This window comes from Sorex fumeus, unplaced genomic scaffold, assembly GCF_029834395.1.
Source record: "Sorex fumeus unplaced genomic scaffold, SorFum_2.1 ptg000063l, whole genome shotgun sequence".
NCBI classification, from domain to species: Eukaryota; Metazoa; Chordata; class Mammalia; order Eulipotyphla; family Soricidae; genus Sorex; species Sorex fumeus.
The window spans coordinates 20,187,976-20,208,347 of NW_026606120.1; positions in this window are offsets into that span (position 1 = coordinate 20,187,976).

Sequence of the window (20,372 nt, forward strand, 5' to 3'; positions counted from 1 at the left end):
ATTCAGGTGAATACACACACACACACACACACACACACACACACACACACACACACACACGCGCAAAAGAACCAAACACTATGGCCTCTCAGTATATGTATTGTAACCATAGTGCTCCAAAAGAAAGGGGGGTGAGAAGAAAGAAGTGCCAGCTATAGAGGCAGGCTAGGGGGCGGGGGGGGGCGGTGGGGGGTGGCAGGGGATGTTGGTGGTAGGAAATGCACACTGGTGGAGGGATGGATGTTGGAACATTCTATGATTGAAAGCTGATCATGAAGCCTTTGTAATTATATCTCACAGTGATTCAATAAAATAAAGGGGAGGGGCTAATTAAGCAAAAAAAGAAAAAAACGTAAATATTGTAAAAAATTAACTATATGGGCAAATTAGCTATACTAGGATGATGATATTGAATAGATTCTTTAAGTTTTGATATCTACACAATCATTACACACGTGAATTTAAATCAGCAATGATATAGGGAAAAAAATAATGCCTAGGTGCATGTTCTGAAAGATTTAATTTTGCTGCCTCGAACAACAGATGCCTCTGAGATAGAGATCAATTGTAAGTTTCGTCTTTTGTTCAAAAGATTAATGAGTCTTGATGCAGCAGTTTTAGGATCACTAAGGTATTTGATAGTGCTCATAGGGAGCTTAACTTCTCTATGAAATTGATTAAGTTGTCCAAAGCTGAGTTTAAAATATGTCAAAAAATGTAGAGGTGTACCTTAAAATGTGTATATATATATATACTATATATGTATATATATATATATATATACTATATATATATATACACACACACACGAGAGAGAGAGACACACACACACACACACAGAGAATATCTTGAATTTCACTTTGGATATTTGCTGAATTAGGTTTTAATTATATTACAAAATAAATATGTGGGATATATCAGTAAATTTCTCACCTTTCGTAAAATGATGCCAATAATGGTAATCTGTGTAGAACTAATTCAAGAATTAAGTAAATTAATCTCTTACAAAGTTAATGTTCTTGGAGCTGAAGAGATAGTATAGCAGACTGGGAGCTGCCTTGCATGAGATCAACCCTTATGTTCGATCCTTAGTACCCCATATGTCTCCCAAGCACTGCCAGAAGTGATCTCTGAGCACAGAGCTAGGAGTACACCTTGAGCACTGTCTGGTCTTTCCCCCACCAAAAAATGAATAGTCTTTGAATATAGCACATACTATATAAATGCCATATATATATTTTTTTCTTTTTACGGGAAGAGAGGTAGAAGTGTCTCAGCAGTGCTCAGGAGCCCTGGAACCATACCTTGACCACCAAAGCAAATAGTTCATTTCTGGTGGCCCAAAGATGAAGTGAAGGGCACTACCATGGCCCCGCTATAATTTTTAGGAGAACATGTAGTGCCTGAACATGCACAGCATATATGTTTGAGTTCGGTAGCATCTCCCCAGATCCAATTTCGCTTTTCTTAAGATCACTTGTCATCCCATTCATCATAGATTTGCAGTCATGTGATAGAGTAGCCCAATGGCATGTGCTCGCTCCAGGAACATGAAGAGCCTCAAACCGTTTGTTCAGGGTTTTTGACTAAGAAGTCTGACCATCTCGTAGGTGGGCGGCCACACGTCCTTTCTTAAGATATATCTAAAAATCTTTTTTTGTAAAAATAATAGCATTTAATAATTCTGAGATTCAAAATAAAAAGATAAATTTTGATTGTCCTCCTACAGAAAAACAATTTTCTAAATTTCTTTCACATCTAGCTGTTGTAGAGAACAACTCACCACAAGCACTGCAGATGTTTAATGGAATCAAATGTACAATGCATTTGAAACCCCTTGGGTAAACAAGAGACTGAGACCAGACAACTGGGAACTGAACAATAGATATTACCACAATAAATTCATTAGCAACTTGAATGAATTTATACAATAAAAAAACCTTACTAGAAAAAAAGAGATTAATCTTCTGAAAAATCTTTAAGCTGAAGAGGAAAATTATAAAAACTAAGTAGGAACACTGAAGGAACAAAGAAATTCTACTCTGAAGGCAGAGAAAGGAAGATCCAGGAGCAACATTATGCATAATTCTCAAGTTAGAAGTAGGTTTAGAAGTCAGCCTCCTGGGTCAATAACTGAAAAGGCATGGAAATGACACCAACACTTCTGGTGGCTAGAAATGTCTCAAATTCCAAGGATTGAAAAAAATAGAATTGTTTTTGTTGTTGCTCAGCAACCTTTTCTGCTACTTCCCATACTGCCTGTGTTGTTAATTTCTGAGATTTGTCCTTTGTGTTTGCTTGAGACTCCGTTTCTCATGGTGAACGTGGCTGATGCAGCCCATCCGTGCCTTTAGTATAGAGGTCCTCATTTTCTATTAGTCACTTCCTGTTGTACTGATATGCTGGAAATTGCTCTCAGCCAACTAGAGCAAAATTTCTCTTTGGGAATCCCCGGCCTCCAAATGTTGATAAATATTCCGGTTGAACATCTGGCTGCATTGCCTCTATTTGGAACATTGTAACTGTTCCTCTCAGTTCCAGCTGAATACTCTGCTCTGTCCAGGTCCTTCCTCCCTTCCCTTATTCCCTTTCTGTTCTCTTTCTTCTTTCTTCTCCTCACAGTGCTTCCTTTCCTCTTCACCTATTCTGCTACTTAAATGTGTTTAGCCCTTCCTCCTTGCCACTAAACCTTCTGCATCAGTTTTCCATCTCTCCCCTATGAACTGAGTCTAAGAGGGAGACCTGTCTTGTCTTTACATATAGGAAAGTGAAATGGTAGAAGACGAAATGACCACCCACTTCTTACTTCTTACTTTGGGGAATTTATTCTTGAAGTATTGAAAAAGGAACTCAGCATCTCTTTGGGGGAAACCCAAATGCAGTGGTCTATCTCCACCAACTGTGTTATGAGAACCGAGCAGGAGATGAGGGTTCTCTGAAGAGATGAGGACAAATCAGGGGCATAAAGACCTAAAAGGGTGGGGAACAGGGTGTGACATAAGGTTGAGATTGGCTGGTTAGATACTGGTCAGTGAACTCCAATCCTGCCCTGACCCCTTCTCGCAGAGCTGCAGCATCCTGAAGTGGCGATGAGGAGCTGCAGTGTAACGGCTGTCCTCATCATTGGTTTACTTTCTAATCTATTGATTTGCTTTCATCCTGGTATCTCAACCCAGTGTCTGTTAGCCTGAACTCAACACCAGGGCATTTCAGAGCTTTACGGCTACCCTATACTGCTCTGTAGACTCATGAATTACCTACTACAGTTCTCAGTAAACAGGTTCTCAGTCCCCATCTGTAGGATAACATTGGTTTGTCCTTTCCGCCTTGCCCGAGGGAACTTAGATTTACTGGGTTATTCCCATCACAGTGCTCCTATGCCTCTGTAACTTTGTAACTTCTTTGTAACTCCTTTGTAACTTCTTTCTTTGTACAGCTCTGTTGACGTATAAACATTGTTTTTTTCTCTTCTCCTTGAGTTCTTTGCACAGTTAATTCAGAGCAATGTCCTTTTTTGTATAGACACAGGAAGACAATTAATGCTATGCTTTTGTAACTTGGGATTTAATTGACTGTGAATATTTTCCTCCTGGACATCTGTTCTCTCAACTTAAGCCTCAGTAGTCCTTACTTCCTAGCACCCCAAAAAGCAAAGTCCCAATGAGGCAAGTTGTGATCCAACCTACAAGCTCAATATATCTCTTATTGTGTCCATACAAAATAACTAATATTAAGAAGTAGAATTAAGATGTGAATTAAGATGTTAATTGAGTTATTGGACTAAGGAGAGGAGAAAAACGCCTAGGTGGTATTTCAGCTCTTGAGCCTGATCAGGAAGGGCTTTTGATATGTTGATTTTGCTGCCAGATGGGCTGTAGGTGACTACCCCCAGTATGGAGTTGAAGAGATGAGAGAGACCAGGCAGCAAGATGGAGTGCAGAGAGACTAGCAAGGAGGACAGAGAGAGAAGAATGTAGGGGAACAATACAGGAGCAGGTGCATGGGGAGAGAAAGGCGAGAGATGAAAGACACGGCTGCAAGAGGGAATGTGGAGAGATGAGCAGGAGAGACAGGAGGAGATGGGAATGAGGGGCAGAATGAGAATAGAATGGGGAATTTAGAGAGACTGGAATGGGCACGTGGGGGAGAATAGAATAAACAGCAACTGATCATAAAGCGGCTTGGCCTCATTTCCTCCTTCATTCGCCCATCGCCCGAGGCTGCACCGGTGGGCAAATGCCCCAGTTCACCGAATGCAGAGGGTGAGAGGAGGAGCTGCTGGGGCTTCCCCTACCTGCCCCGGAGATTATACACATCTCCATCTCCAACTTGTTCAAACATCTGTCCCAATCTCCTTTGCTACTGCTCTGTCACACTCTGCCCTTTGGTCTTTTTATCATATTACTATTGCTTTCAAATTTTCTGATCTTTCTGATCTTTCTCTAACTCCAATCTGAAACCGAATCCTAAACTTTCATGGTTTCTTAGTTTTGATTTTTGGTCACATCACACCAAGTGATGCTCAGGACATACTCCTGCACTCAGGGATTACTCCTGGAGATACTCAGAGGACCAAATGGAGCGACAGTGATAGAACCCAGCATACAATTGCTCCAGTCCCAGTTTTATTTTCTATTAAATAATATTCAATAAGGTCTTATTTTAAAATGGTTTTTGTCCATAAAACAAAAGAGAATTAAAATTTAATTTTAAGTCATTACAAATTCTGCTACATCCTTTTCTTCTTAATTCATGTCATCCTTTGAGTGCAAGACCATTTACAGGATGATTATCATATTTTATATTCGGAGAAGCAGGTCAAGATAGAAAATGCAGATTTAGCTCCGTAGGCCCTCAGCAATTAGACCAATTGTTCCTGGGGTCGGTTTGGTGTGTAGTTAATATAAAGTAATCTGCTGCAAGAGGGAATGTGGAGAGATGAGCAGGAGAGACAGGAGGAGATGGGTACTCTTTGCTGTGGTTTCCACAGGTGTTCTGAAATAACTCATCTTTCTTTTCTTTCACTGATTCATGCGGCACTCACTCTCAGACCCACAAGAGAATCAAGTTGTGGAAAATTAGAAGAACGTTCCTGCTCAGTCAAGTGAGGAATCCAAAGAACATTCTTGTGCTGTGTGTTCTTTCGTTTGCTCTTTGTAAATTTGGGGGGAAAACTTGCTATCAACTCTTTTCCTTTCCTAGAAAACTGGGAATTCATCCAAGAGAACCAAAGCTGTATTATATTTATTTCTTTTCTTTTTCTGTTTGATGAATTTTGTTGGTGAAATTGAAAGTAACCAGAGAGAAGTACTGAAGTTAAGGCACTTGCCTTACATACATCAACCCAGATTCAATCCTTAGTACCAGATAGGGTTTCTGGAGCAGGAGTGATCCCTGAGAACAGTATCAAGTGAAAGCAATGATCACTGGGCAGTGTGGTCTCTAAACAAAATAATAATAATAATGCAATAAATTTATTGAAAAATGATTTAAAATTGATCATCATAAACCATTGTGTGCATTGTAAGTATTCAAACCTTTATTTAAGAACTATGCATTTATCCGAAAAAAAAATATTTTTTACCCTATGCTCATTCCCTTTGCTTCAGAAAACACTAATTATGGTTTTAGTTATCCTTTGTCAGACTTTCTTTGTAGGTGTTGGCTTCTCCTATGTGTACTCTGTCTCTGTTCTTGCTCAATTTTTATGTTTATTTATGTACCTCCCCTAAGACTTAGGCCCTAGCTAACACAGTCCCCCATGTATTTCTGTAATGATCTAAGGTTCACATTTTGTTCTATTGACAACACTCAGACTTTCTTCACTGAAATAAGTCTTCTTAGCATCATCTTTTTGTATTGTAATGCTTTCTTTCCGCATTGTTCATGTTTGCTCTCACTGTCTTAGGAAGACAAGTGAATTTTTTTCACTTTCTTTTTGGAATCCCCATGAAATACAGTTACAAAACTTTCATGTTTGAGTTTCAGTCATACAATGATCAAACACCCATCCCTCCATCAGTGCACATTTTCCACCACCAAAGTCCCCAATATCCACACCCCCTGCCTCTAAGGAAGACAATTTCCCCATACTCTTTCTCTACTTTGGGCATTACAGGTACTGAGAGGCTATCGTGCTTGGCCTTTTATCTACTTTCAGCACACACCTCACATCTCGAATGATCCCTCCAGCAATCATTGAATTAGTGATGCCTCCTCTATTACAGCTGCCTTCTACCCCAGATCATGAGGAAGGCTTCTAGTTATGGAGCAATATTCCTGGCCCTTGTGTCTACTGTCCTTTGGTGTCAGTCTCATATTATGTTATTTTTATATTCCACAAATGAGTGCATTCATTCTATGTCTGTCGCTCTCTTCCTGACTCATTTTACTTTGAGGATTTTGTTGAGCATCTTTGCATCTGTGTTTATCAGAGATATCGGCCTGTAATTCTCTTTCTTTGTGGTATCTCTGTCTGCTTTTGGTATCAGGGTGATATTTGCATTGTAGAAACTGTTTAGAAGCATTTTTGATTCTTCAATTTCCTGGAAAAGTTTAAAAAGGATTGGGAGTATGTTCTCTCTGAATATTTAGAAAAATTCACTAGTGAATCCATCTGGGCCAGGACATTTTTTTTTTGGTCGGGAGGGGGGAGATTTTTTATTACTGTTTCAATTTCCTTGATGGGGATCAATCTGTTCAGGTCTTCTAGGTTCAGCCTCGGGAGGCTATAGGAATCTAGGAATTCTCTTGCTGCTGATAAGAGTTCAGAATCTTCTTTCATGGTTCACTTTAGACTTCACATTGTTTTCCTCCCCTGGTGTATTTGGAGGAACAGTATGCATTTGCACAAAGTGAGCTCCTACTCCTTCATTCATGTGGCTGTTTTATTCCAGTAGAATTGCTCATTCCAGGGAAGGCAGAATACGTGGTGGAAAAGGGACTGGGGGTAGTGTACATGGTGGTGGGGGGGAAGGCAGAGGAGAGCATGCATGGTGGAACGAGGCTGGGGACAATGTGCATAATGGAAACTGTTGGGGACAGAGATCTGGTCAGGCAGTGGTTTAAAGCTAGTCAGTTCTTTTTCTCCCCATGCAGGCCAGGATGCTCCATCTTCATCTCCATGCTCTCTTTCTTTAATTGTATAAATTTATTTATTGAATCACCGTGAGAGCAGTTACAAAGTTTTCGGGTTTAAGTCTCGGTCATACAATGATGGAACACCCGTCCCTTCACCGGTGCCCATTTCCCACCACCAAAAACTCCAGTATATTCCCCATCTCACACCCTGTATCTACCTGTGTGACAGATCATTTCCACACCCTGTATCTCTAACTGTGTGACAGATGATTTCCACACTGCTCTCTCTCGACCTTGATTACATTCAATATTTTGAACCAGACCCACAATTATTATTTGAGATTTTACCCCAACACTCAGATCTGCCAAAAAGGCAACATTAGACTATTGTTTTCTATTGCTGATCATGAATTGCATATGATGTCGCTCAGCTGTGCGATTTTGGAGTTCTGAAATTTTAATAATTAAGCCTGGAGGGATTTCTGCCAAAAGATGCTGGGTTCCTAGATTTGTTTCTGAGTCTCTGGGATCATGACTTAAGCAGCTTGTTCAGTAGCCAGAGGGTTCGTTCATGGCAACTCGGGGTCTCATTGGGGTGGAGGTGGAAAGGGCCTGATCCACCCCCTGACTGTGATTCCCTGCATGTCTTTTCACTGTGAGCCCCTACCTGGCTGTCCATTGGCCTCTGGAAGATGGTGGACCCCAAGCCACCAGGGAAAACAGGCGGTGGGTCGGTCCCCTCCGTGTTCTTTTGGGCAGTTTAGCATGAGTTAGTATTTCTTTCTAAGCCCAGCTGACTCTGGACAACAACATGTGCATTGGGTTTTGTTCCACCTCTTTTTTCTTTAGGTCACTTTTGTTGATAAGAAAGTCAGGATGCAGGAAGTGAGAAAGCTACTTATTGGCAGTATTTCTGGTTTTACCCCACCCACTCCACTACTCTGTGGTATTTCACTGGATGCATCAAGAGTGAATCAGCCTTCCAGTTCCTGTTCTTTCTTAAGGATGACCATCTCAGTTCGAGTGTGTGGGGAGCAGCCTTGAGCACATGAATTTTGACAAAACCCAGGTACACAGAACTTTTGACTCAGAACTCTGAGTTCAACAGGGCTGGGAACGGAGATCCTCTGTCCCTTTCCCCCTCTCTCCAGTAACTCAGAGGTCATGCCTATAAGCCACCTCTTGCCAGTGCCAGATAATCTCATCATCGGCCACCATTCAGATCGCATGGCCTTCTCTCCTGGAATGGAGCAACATGACACCTGCCATAGGCATGCCACCAGACCCCGTGCCAGGCTGTTTCATTCAGGGTGCTCCAGAGGAGGGCAGATGAGAGCCCTCACCGCCCCAAGGGACTCAGCTCTGGCAGCAGAAAACTTCCACAACTCAATTGCTGCCATGCTCCAAGCCACAAGCTCAGGCCAAGCCTCACGCATGAGTGAATCTATCCCTGGACCTAGCGACTGAGAATGCAGCCACTCAACACATCATAAGACACTCCCCCCTTTTACAGCATACAGCTGCAGAGAAGGGCCACATGGAGGGCTGGCTCCACAGCTCCCGGAGAAGGCACCAGCTTCCAAAAAGAGCCGAGATCACCGGGAAGTCCCAGATGGGGTAGGTGCTGCGTCCCGCCTTCCCCAGATGGAACCCCGCTGACCAGAAGCCTCCACAAGCATAGCTCGAGTATGCGGGAACTAGGACTTTTCCTCCAAACCGCGCGGTCGCTTATGAGGCTGCGTGACATCTCTGTACATACAAAGTGATCAATGGGAAGTAAATCACTCAACGTTTCTCCCTGAAAATCAGAGTTAAGTTTGGAGCACGGCCACAGAGCCCCAGAAGCACAAGGACTTAATGCAGAACCCAGCAGCTTGGAGCAGAAAAGTGAACGGACTATGCGTTAATCCAGGCCATCATGTCTGCCCGGAGGGGAAAGGGTGTTGCCCCATTCGCCCTCTCTTCTCTGGAAAGAAGGATGGCGGCCGCATGGGAGCCTTGTGGACAGCAGGTATGAGCCGGGGGTGCGGGGGTGACAAAAACCTCATGGGAAGGGGGGCGTTCTGGTCTGTCCTTCACGCCCTACCGAGGCCACCAGTTGCCCCCCACGAGCGGCTCTCCAGCATGACCACGACTCCAGAGCACAGAAACCAATCTCTTAATTATCTGACTCTCAGTAGAAATACTTCCAGGGTTAATTAGCAAAATAGCGGAAATCCAAAACCAACATATAATTCTTGAACCCAGCAGTAGAAAGCGAATCACTTCACAATGCTTTCTCAGCATGTCTGATTTGGGGGAAGGGGGTAAACTCTAAATAATAGTGGTGCATCTTTTATTGCAACAATGAATCTAATCAAAGCAGATAGAGTGTCAACTAGAATTCATCTGCCTCGCAGGCATTGGGAGGGGTGGGGGTTGGGTTTTATTGGGGTTCTTCCTGGTAAAAAATAAGTAATGGTAAAGGGAAAGGTGTTTGATATTTGCATGACTGAGACCTAAACCTGAAAACTCTGTAACTTTTCCCACAGTGATTCAATAAATAAATAAATTATAAAAATTAAAAAAAAACATTAAAAAAGAATTAAAAAAAAGACACTCCCTACTTATTCTCCAAGACTACCACACCACATTTGATGGGGTTCAAATCATAGGCAACAATCATAGAAGGAAATATATATATTTATGCATATATATGTATATATGTACATTTTCAGATATACATATACAAAAATTCACATCACTCGACCTTTAACATGTTAGTGATATCCTATATTAAGAAGTGGCCTCTGCCAAAATAGAACACTCTTCACACTGTTTCCTCTACAGATACTTTTTTGTTTCATTTTCAGTGGTTTTTCATAACAAATAATACAAAATATATTATTTTGGTTGTGCTTTGGGACAGGGATTGGGGCTTGAGATGGTAACATCCCAAATATGGTGGTGGGAAGGTGTAAATGATGGTGGGATTGGTGTTTGAATATTAAAGGTAATCAAATTTTGTGAATTTTACCTTATAAAATAAAAAATTGGCACCACACTGTAGCACTGTATTCCCGTTGTTCATGGATTTGCTCGAGCAGGCACCAGTAACATCTCACAACAAATTGTGAGACTTGCTGTTACTATTATTGGCATATCAAATACATCACAGGGAGCTTTCCAGGCTTTGCCTTGTGGGCGAGATACTCTCCATAGCTTGCCAGGCTCTCTAAGAGGGGCGGAGGAATCGAACCCAGGTCGGCCGTGTACAAGGCAAACTTTTTTCCTGCTGTGCTATCGCTCTAGCCCTGGAGCTGGAGCGATAGCACAGCAGGTAGGGCATTTTCCTTGCACGCGGCTGACCCAAGTTTGATTTCCATCATCCCATATGGTCCCCCGAGCACTGCCAGGAGTAACCCCTCAGTATCGCCAGGTGTGACCCAGAAAGAAAATAAATAAATAAATAAATTTTTTAAAAAGCATGACTGTCTCAGACTAGAGATATGACCAAGCTAAGAGCCTGAGCTGTTCTCGTGGAATCTTAATCACCTTAATCTTCCAGGCCTTCATTCCATATGTGTGAAAGAAAAAAGAAAACACTTTAGGAAAGACTGGAGAGATTCTACAGTGGGTAGTCTTGCCTTGAACATTGCTGAGTTTAATTTCCTGCACCATATTGGGCCCTTCAAACTCCAACACTAGTGAGCCTTGAGCAGAACCAGAAACAAGCCCTGAGCACAGCTCGGTCTCAAAAAAGAAAAGAACTAAAAAGAAAAATCAGTGCTGGGTACCTGCAGAAGGACTGGCTATAAGGAAACCCTGTGCTTTTTGCTCATCTCTCCATACTATTTCAGGCTTCATATGCCACTACTGCTGCCTACAGAAGCCAGACTCACAGGTCTATAACAAAGAACCTTCTTGGGGGTGGATTATATAGTGAGGAAGGCAGTTGACCTGCACTGACTGACCAAGATCTGTCCTCCCAATGCCATACAGTCTTTCAAGCACTTTCAGGGGTAATCTCTGAACATAGCCAGGTGTGGCCTACCCCCCCTCCCCCCCAAAAAAACCTTTTATTTAAGATCTCACTCTCATTCTTACATTTTTACATTTCTCTCTCTCTTTCTCTCTCTTACACACACACACACACACACACACACACACACACAAGCGGGTAGGGTGTTTGCACACATGCGGCCAACCTTTTGATCCTCAGCATCCCATATGGTCCCTGGAGCTCTGCCAGGAATAATTATTGTGTGCAGAGCAAGGAATAAGCCCTTACTGCATGTGGTTCAAAAACAAAATTTATTTTGCTAACCAGTTGTTTATGTGTTTCCCCAAATTCTTCTATGTGCATATATATAGTAGTTTTCATGTGGTACATGATTTATTTTTACTGTTAGAATTGTTCCCACTTTGGGGAGGGCCTTCAAAGCTGTGTCTAGAATGCTCAGGGCACCACATATACAAGAAAAAAGATGCACCTTAACCCCGGTATATCTCTTTAGACCCTTGCTCCTATTTATGACTATTTCATGTTGATTTTAATCACATCCTTCTCTGTTGTTTTTAGGGGGACTTCCATACAGTATTCAGGAGGTCTGGAGTCTCCACCAACAATTTTCAGACCACAGGGTCACTGATTCAACTCAAGAGCCCCAGGATGTGACACTTCTTGGTTCCCACAGTACCAGGCAAGGGATGTTCAGTCCACCATGGAGGTCACATTCTGGGGTGCTCAGTTCCCTAATTTGTCTCTCATCTATCTACCGGGGAGATATCTATTTGCTCCCAGTCCCACTTTAACATTTTCATTATTCTTATATTCTTCACATTAGAAATCTTAGAACAAAGATTCATGTGAACTCTGGCTAATGCTTGCCAACGGTTGGATATAGAAGTTTTCATTTATGTAAGTTTATAAGCTAAAAGTTTACAAGTTAAGGAGCCTCCTTATTCTTAAACTTTTTTGGAGAATTTGAGGTAGGAGCATGTGGTTACTGGTAAATAATGTTGGATGCGATGATTTCTTCCCTCCTGTTACTTTTGAGGGACAGTTTACAGAAAGAACAAGATGAAATGATAATGACTCAGAAAAACTACCCTTGTATTGACACATAGACAAATGGGTAAACATTACAAGGCACATTTTTCCCCATGTTCAACTGTGACAGTGCTCCATAAATAAGTCATGGAAATCAATAAGTAGGCAAAGGTAATATCCCAGATTAAAATTCTCTAAAAAAGGAGTTATGATTCTGTCTTCTCACAATTTATTGCAAGCTACTGTGCTATTTCTATTTTTTTCTCTTGTCTGTAGTAAAATAAACACAATTGGTCATGACTAGAAATATTTCCTCCTGAGTCTATTCTAGTTTTCACTTTATTAGATACGTGAACTAAATAGACTTCAAGGTTATTTTTCTACCTTAATTTAGATGCACAGGCAGTTATGTAAATTAATTAAAGTAGTAATACTTGAACATAATAGCAGCAACAACAATAAGAGTAGAAGCAGGAGTATCAGTCGCAGTAGAACTAATGGTACTTCCAAGTAAGACAGCTAACAAGTGCAATTTATTTCCTAGTAAAATATTAAATATTTTGGGAGACTTTAAGCTTTAGCTTGAGGTATAGAAAGATGAGAAAGAGTCACTCTGAATACAAAAAAAGATTATGAAATTTATTTATTTTAAGGTCACTTTCAATGGTCTCAACAACAAAAGTATTTTATTGGGGTGCTCAGAATTTACTCCTAGCTCTGTTCTCAGAGATCACTCTTTGCAGTGCTCAGGGAACTATATAGGGTACCAGGGATCAAATCCAGGTCAGCCACATATAAGACAACTGCCCTGCTCACTGTACCATCTCTTCAGCCCCCATAGAAAATATATTAAAAGCCAGATCAAAGGCAAGGGAAAAAACCTATGGCCTTTAAGGCACAGAAAAATTCACTGCAAGTTGAGGAATAAAACAAATGAATATCTCTTCTGGAGCAAAGGTGGGAAACCACGTTGGTCTGAAGCAACCAGATAAAATGCTTCTGAATAAGGTGATACTGGTAAAGCTCCACCCACCCCTGTTCTGGGGAGGTGAGCCTGCTGAGTATATTCTGGGTCAGGGTTCCACTCACTTGAGAGAGTATGAAGAAAATTGTGCAGAGAGAATGTCTTTGATGATCAGGTACATGGAGAAGTGCTAAAGTTGACAATGGCAAAGTTGACCTCAAAGTCAGTCCAACACTGGAGGAATTGAGCCAGTGAAGAATAGAAACGTAAACAAAGCATAAATACACACAGAGTCCAATTTAAAATGGGGTCAAATCAACAATTTCTATTTTCCCTATAACATTACAACCTAGGCAAAATGATGTTCTTGTGTTTCTTTGACATAAATTTCCCTTATTTGTTTATCAATGCTCAGTTTTTGCTAAATTGATGCAGCTCAAGGTCATTCTGCCAAGACTACAGACTATGGGATTCTATTCGTGGAGTATCTACAAGGGACAAACAGGGACAAACCTGGGGCTGGAGCAATAACAGTCCAGAGAGTAGGTCACTTGCCCTGCATGTGACCAACCTGGGTTTGATCCCTGGCATTCTGTCTGCTTCCCTGAGCACCACCAGAAGTAATTCCTGAATGCAGAGCCAGGAATAAACTCGGAACATAGTTAAAAACAAAATAAACAACAGCAAGAAAATAAAACAAGGGAGACAAACCTATCTAGATAGAAAACAGAGCTACCATTGGCAGGATGGAAGGGAAGCAAGGGTGAGTCAAAGAAGTGCTGGAAAATTTTGTCTATTTGAAGCCACGTGTCCATCACATCTTTGCTTTTAAAAAAGTTAGATTTTTGTGGTCTGAAACAATTACACAAAGCTATTTTCCTGGCTCATGAAAGGTTGAATTGCATTTTAAGAAACCTCCATATCTGTATATATTGTACAGATGGCGTTGCTTGAATTAGGAAGACAACCCCGAATATATGTAGGTTTTCACTAGATGCCCATGAATAACGATGGATGAGAAGTGGGAGTAGAAGTAGGAGGGAAGGGGAAAGAGGTAAGTGAGAACATACGATATCCCATCCTTCTTCATGCCATCTGCTAGCTTCAATTTGCTTAACACACAAAAGAATACAGTTTTCTTTTTTTCTCATTGTAAGCAAAAATATCTTTTAAGCTAAATCTATTTTAAATCTATTTTAAAGTTTAAAGTAGAACTAAGATTTATACTTCAAAAGACATTAAAATATTACACAAGAACTATGAAATAAATCAATTTGTTCTATTAACCAGTGATCCCCTTTTTAAAAATAGTTTATTAGAGTTAAAACTTGTAGCCAAACAGGCTATATTAAAAGCATTTTCATATAGGGGGAAGAGAGATAGCCCAACAGACCGAGCACATAATTTGCTTGTATTAGCCCCAGATTCAGTCCCTGATAATACAGGGTCCTCAGAACACTGCTGGAAGGAACACAGAGTCAGGAGTAATCCCAAGCTATGCCCAATGTGCCTTGATCCCCACAAAATCCTAAAATCATTTTCATATAGAATTGCTAGCTCACTTCCCTGTACATACCCAGAAAGTATTGCTTGCTCTTTTCTTCTAAAGATATTCATAGAAAGATATTTCCAGACTGAAAACAGTATACTCTGGATGATCAAAAAACGTGTTTGAATTACAATACTCTTCAAGAATGCCTAACATGGATGCTGAAGTGACAGGAGAGCAAATTGAGTACTTGCCTAGCATTCAGCCAAAACTGGTTTGATTCCGGTCATCCTACATGGCTCCTTCAGCCTGCCAGGACTTATTCCTGGGTGGAGAGCCAGGAGGAACTCCTGAGAACCAGCAGCTGTGGCCCTGAAACCAAACCCAAATCAAACCAAATATTAACATATTTTACTGAGGTATCAATTTATACTCCTTCTCACTGGAGGCCCATATCAAGGAATAGACAGTAGATGATTTTCACACACAACCCCAGCAAAAATTCCCTAAAGTAAAATTTATTTTGCTTGAAAAATCAGAAAAATAGTCAGAGACAAAATAAATAGCAAATTATGATATTTTGAAGATTGTGCGCAGCCAGCCCGGTGGAGCTGGGTTCGATTCCTCCGCCCCTCTCGGAGAGCCCAGCAAGCTACGGAGAGTATCTCACCTGCATAACAAAGCATGGCAAGCTACCTGTGACGTATTCAATATGCCAAACACAGTAACAACAAGTCTCACGATGGAGACGTTACTGGGCCCGCTCAAGCAAATCGATGAATTTAGGTATCAAAAAACATTTATTGAGATTTCTGTAAACAATTTACAATTCTATACGTTTCAACCTTAATCTTGTAATATCTATAAAAGAGAAGTGAAAATTGTAACAAGATGGGTTATCATAATTAACCAAAATGTTGGAAGAGGAAACTGTTTTATCTAGTATCTTTCTAGTATTTTTTTTTTTTGGCTTTTTGGGTCACAATAGCAATGCTTAAGGGTTACTCCTGACCCTGCACTCAGGAATTACTCCTGGCAGTGCTCAGAGGACCATATGGGATACCAGGGATAGAACCTGGTTCAGCGACATGCAAGACAAATGTCCTATCTTCTGTACTATAGCTTTGATCCAAGTATCATTATTGAATAATGTTTCAGGCAGAATGCAATTTAACATTTATAGAATTTTAAACATGGGCAGAGAAAAAGTGTTTGTAGAGTTAAAGGGATAGTTTTCCAGTTTTCTACAACTAGTATTGAAAGAAGAATATGAATTATATCAAAAGGTAAGTGATAAAAATTTAAGATGAATATATACATATATATATAGCTTATAAATGGAGCAATGATTTAAGATTCTCGAATATTATGAGTGTAGCAATACCTTGGACTTTAATCCTAGATAAGTAAATTTTTTTTTTTGTTTTATGCCTCAGACTTCATGTCTATAATATTAGCAGAAGAGGCAAAATTATCTCTGACATTTTTCCAACTTCACATTCTTTAGGCCCAAAGTTCTGTGTTCACTGTGTCAAGTGGGAGCATCTCCAGGACAGGAACAACCTCCCCTCCCCCACCCACCACCACCATCTTGAATCAGTGCTATAGTGATTCATCTTCTGGATTGTCATATCCATCATTGTGGTCTGGGCCTCTGTGTCTGCTGAGATCAAATTCTGCCAAATACACTGTGAAGGGAACATATGTGGGTCATTACAATTGGAGGAAGATTCTGGGGAAAATACGCCTCCAACCCCCTTCAAGAGGGTTACTTGTTTCAAGTTTCATGTTTACTAACATTTTTATATTTGGATAAGTGTAGGTTAGTTTGCAGTTGCAAACAATATTCTGAAGACGTTAAATTTATTTATATGCACAATTTTTAAAATATCAAAGTTGTAGCCCAAAATTTCAAACTAGACATAAGTATATTATGCAAAAAGATTAATTTGTTTGCATCACCAAATGGATTCATCATGTAACCCTTTTATTAAAAACCCAATCATTTCTTAGTCCATTTTTGTCCCTGGCAACCACTAATCCATACACCATTTCTATTTTTTATGATTTCAAAATGTTTATACCAGTAGAATAATAAATTGTATAACCTTTATGAAAGGCCATTTCCTTCGCCACATTTCCTTAGATATGCATCTAAAATTTTTTATATATATATAATGCTTTATTCATTTTTAATGCTGAGTAGTGTCCTATGATTTAGCCATCTATGACAGTTTAACTATTGATCTTCTGGATAACATTTGGAACTCTTCCAATTTCTGACTACTATGCTAAAAGACACCATTACTTATTTATAAAAATATGTGAATGTAAGTCTTTCTATAAATACAAGACTTAATTTTTCTGTAAACGTATTTTTATGAGCATAAGTCTTAATTTGCCCAACATAAATTTCCAAGAGTACAGCTGTGTGTTTGTATGGTAATTGCATATTTAGTTTCACAAGAAAATGTCAAATTATACCATAGAGAGGCTGGGTGAAATTATGTTCCCATCAGCAACATAAGAATGGTTAGTTTCTTTTCAACTTTTCCAGAAATGGATATTTTCACTATTTTTATTTTACTCATTCTTATATGTATATGGTGATATCTCATTGTGGTTTAAATATGCATTTCCCCAATGCTAATAATGCTAAACATCTTTTTAAGTCCTTTTTGCCATCTGTGTTTCTTCCTTAGAGGACATATACTCCCACTTAAATCTTTATGTTCAAGATGTTTTAGTTATTCTAAGACGTGCTCTAAAACATAAATTTTATAATAAACTTGTCTATTATAATATTTTCTTGATTTTGATAAGATTGCGTTATATATGAGATTAATTTGGAGAGATCTAACATCGTTACTGTATTTGACTCTTCCAGTCCTTTAACACAGTAAACATCTCTCATTTATTTACCATTCTTTGATTTCTTTCATGAGTGTTTTACACTAGTTAGCACATTTCCTTTTTGTAATGTGTATGGCAAAGTATTTAACTTTGAAACAATTGTAAATGGTACTGCATTTTTAATTTTAAAATAAAATGTAGGGGTAGTGCATTTGCCTTGCATGAGGCTGAGCCAGGTTTGACTCCTCTGTCCCTCTCAGAGAACTTGGCAAGCTACCGAGAGTATTCAGCCTGCACGACAGAGCCTGGCAAGCTCCCTGTGGCGTATTCATATACTAAAAACAGTAACAACAAGTCTTATAACGGAGACGTTACTGGTGCCTGCTCAAGCAAATCGATGGACAACGGGAGGACACTGCTATTGCATTTTTAATTTTAGTTTCCACGTATTGTTAAATTTTCATCACCAGAAATTCAACTGATTTTTGAGTTTTGTCTTGTATCAAGGATATTTCTCTTAAGAATATTTTGTCCTAACAGATATCTTTTTTGTAGGTTTTTTTTTTGGGTTTTCTACATAAATAATTATGTGGCCTGCAAAGAGAGGAAATGATTTTTGTCCAATTTGTTTTCTTTTTAACTTTTTCTCATCCTTGCCTTTTGAAATTTCAAGCGATATGTTTAAGGATAATGAAAATTCTTTGCTATTGATTTTAGACAATGAAATAATAGCTATGACAGTAACTATTATTGCTAACTAATAATGGGGGGGGCTGGAGCGATAGCACAGTGGTAGGGCGTTTGCCTCGCACGCAGCCAACATGGCCGACCCAAGTTCGATTCCTCCGCCCCTCTCAGAGAGCCTGGCAAGCTACGGAGAGTATCTTGCCCACACCGCAGAGCCTGGCAAGCTACCCGTGATGTATTCGATATGCCAAACACAGTAACAGCAAAGTCTCCAATGGAGACGTTACTGGGCCCGCTCAAGCAAATCGATGAACAATAAAGTCTCCAATGGAGACGTTACTGGGCCCGCTGGAGCAAATCGATGAACAACGGGAGGACCGTGACCATGAATAATGGGGGACATTCACGGTGGGAAATGTACACTGATAGAGGGATGGGTGTTAGAAAATTGTATAACTGAAACTTGATCATGAACAGCTTTGTAACTGTGTATATCATGGTCATTCAATTAAAAAAAAACAGTTTTTTTCTATAGATATTTTAAATTTTTATTGACTTGAAATAATTCTATTTTTGTTACTTAAAATATTGGATTTTGTCAAATCTTTTAATTCTAGTTAATATAATCATACCCATTTTAGAATTAAATGTTTAATTTCCTTAAAAATCACCATTTGTATTTATCTAGGGATTGTGTTAAAACTACAGGTTGCTTTTAGACAAGAATTCCATCTTTAATAATATTATTCCTCCATTCAATAAAAATTCAATGTTTTCTCGCTGATTTGTGTTTTTTAAGTCTTAGAATAGTATAATGATTTCTTTTTCTTTTCTTTTTTCTTTTGGAGTCACACCCGGTGATGCACAGGGGTTACTCCTGGCTCTGCACTCAGGAGTTACCCTTGGCAGTGCTCAGGGGACCATATGGGATGTTGAGAATCGAACCCGGGTCAGCCGCGTGCAAAGCAAACATCCTACCCGTGGTGCTATCTCTCCAGCCCCAGAATAGTATAATGATTTCTTACAGTTACATTGTTTTGTTTTATATTTTGCTTTTTGGGTCACACCTGGTGCTGGTGATGCACAGTGGTTACTCCTGGCTTTGTACTCAGGAATTACTCCTGGTGGTGTTCGGGGGACCATATGGGATGCTGGGAATCAAACCTGGGTGGGCCGCGTGCAAGGCAAATGCCCTACCTGCTGTATTATTGCTCCAGCCCCTGTCTTACAGTTTTTAACATACATGTTTTACATTTTCTTTGTTAGATATGTTTCCAGGCATTTTATCTTTTTTTGTTGCAATTATTAATATAATTATCTTTTTAATTTCCATTTCTTACCACTCATTAAATATTAATGTGTGTTAATTTTTATTTAGCCTCTTCACTAAATTAATTAACAATTTTTGTAGATTCTTTAGGATTCTATGAGTATGTTAATTATGTAATCTGATTTAATGATAGCCTTATTTCTTTCCAGTTTTCAGTCCTTTTGTATATATTTTTGCCTAACTGCTCTGCCTCGGACTTCAAAACTATTTTGACAAGTGCTGGTGAGAGTGAACATACTTGCATTGTTTCAGGTAATGGGAAATGCTTTTAGTTTTCAACTTGAGTATTTTGTTAGGTATACGGGGGGATTGAGAATTTTGTTAGGTATATGGGGGGATTGTTTCTTCTACTCCCAATTTGTTTCTTCTACTCCCAATTTGTTTAATGTTTTACCATAAATAGATGTTGAACTCTGTCATCTATCGGTGTGTCTTTTAAGTTTTTTACATCATCTATTGATATAATTATGTGACTTTTATCTTTTTTGTTGATGTAGTGTATTGTATGCATTAATTTGCATATGCTGAACCATCCTGCACTCCTGGGATAAATTTCACTTGGTGATGATGTGTTCGTGCATTTTATATGTCAAAATTTTGTTGAGAAATTTTACATCCTATGTTCATTGAAGATTCTCTGTAGTTGGGTGTTCTGGTGTCTCCTTTTGTGATTTTATAATGAGAATGATACAATACTTGTAGAATATTTTGGGGTATGTCCTCTCCTCTTCCAAGTTTTGGAAGAGTTTGGTCAGGATCAGTACCTGTTCTTCTTTGAAAATTTTGTGAATTTGTAGAATCCATTGTCGAAGTCATTGGTTCAGAATTTTCATTTTCAAATAACCCTGTTTAATGTTCTTTTAATTTCTGTACTTGTGATTAATCTTACAAACTATATATTTCTTCCTACATTAATCATGAAGGGTTTTAGTCTTCT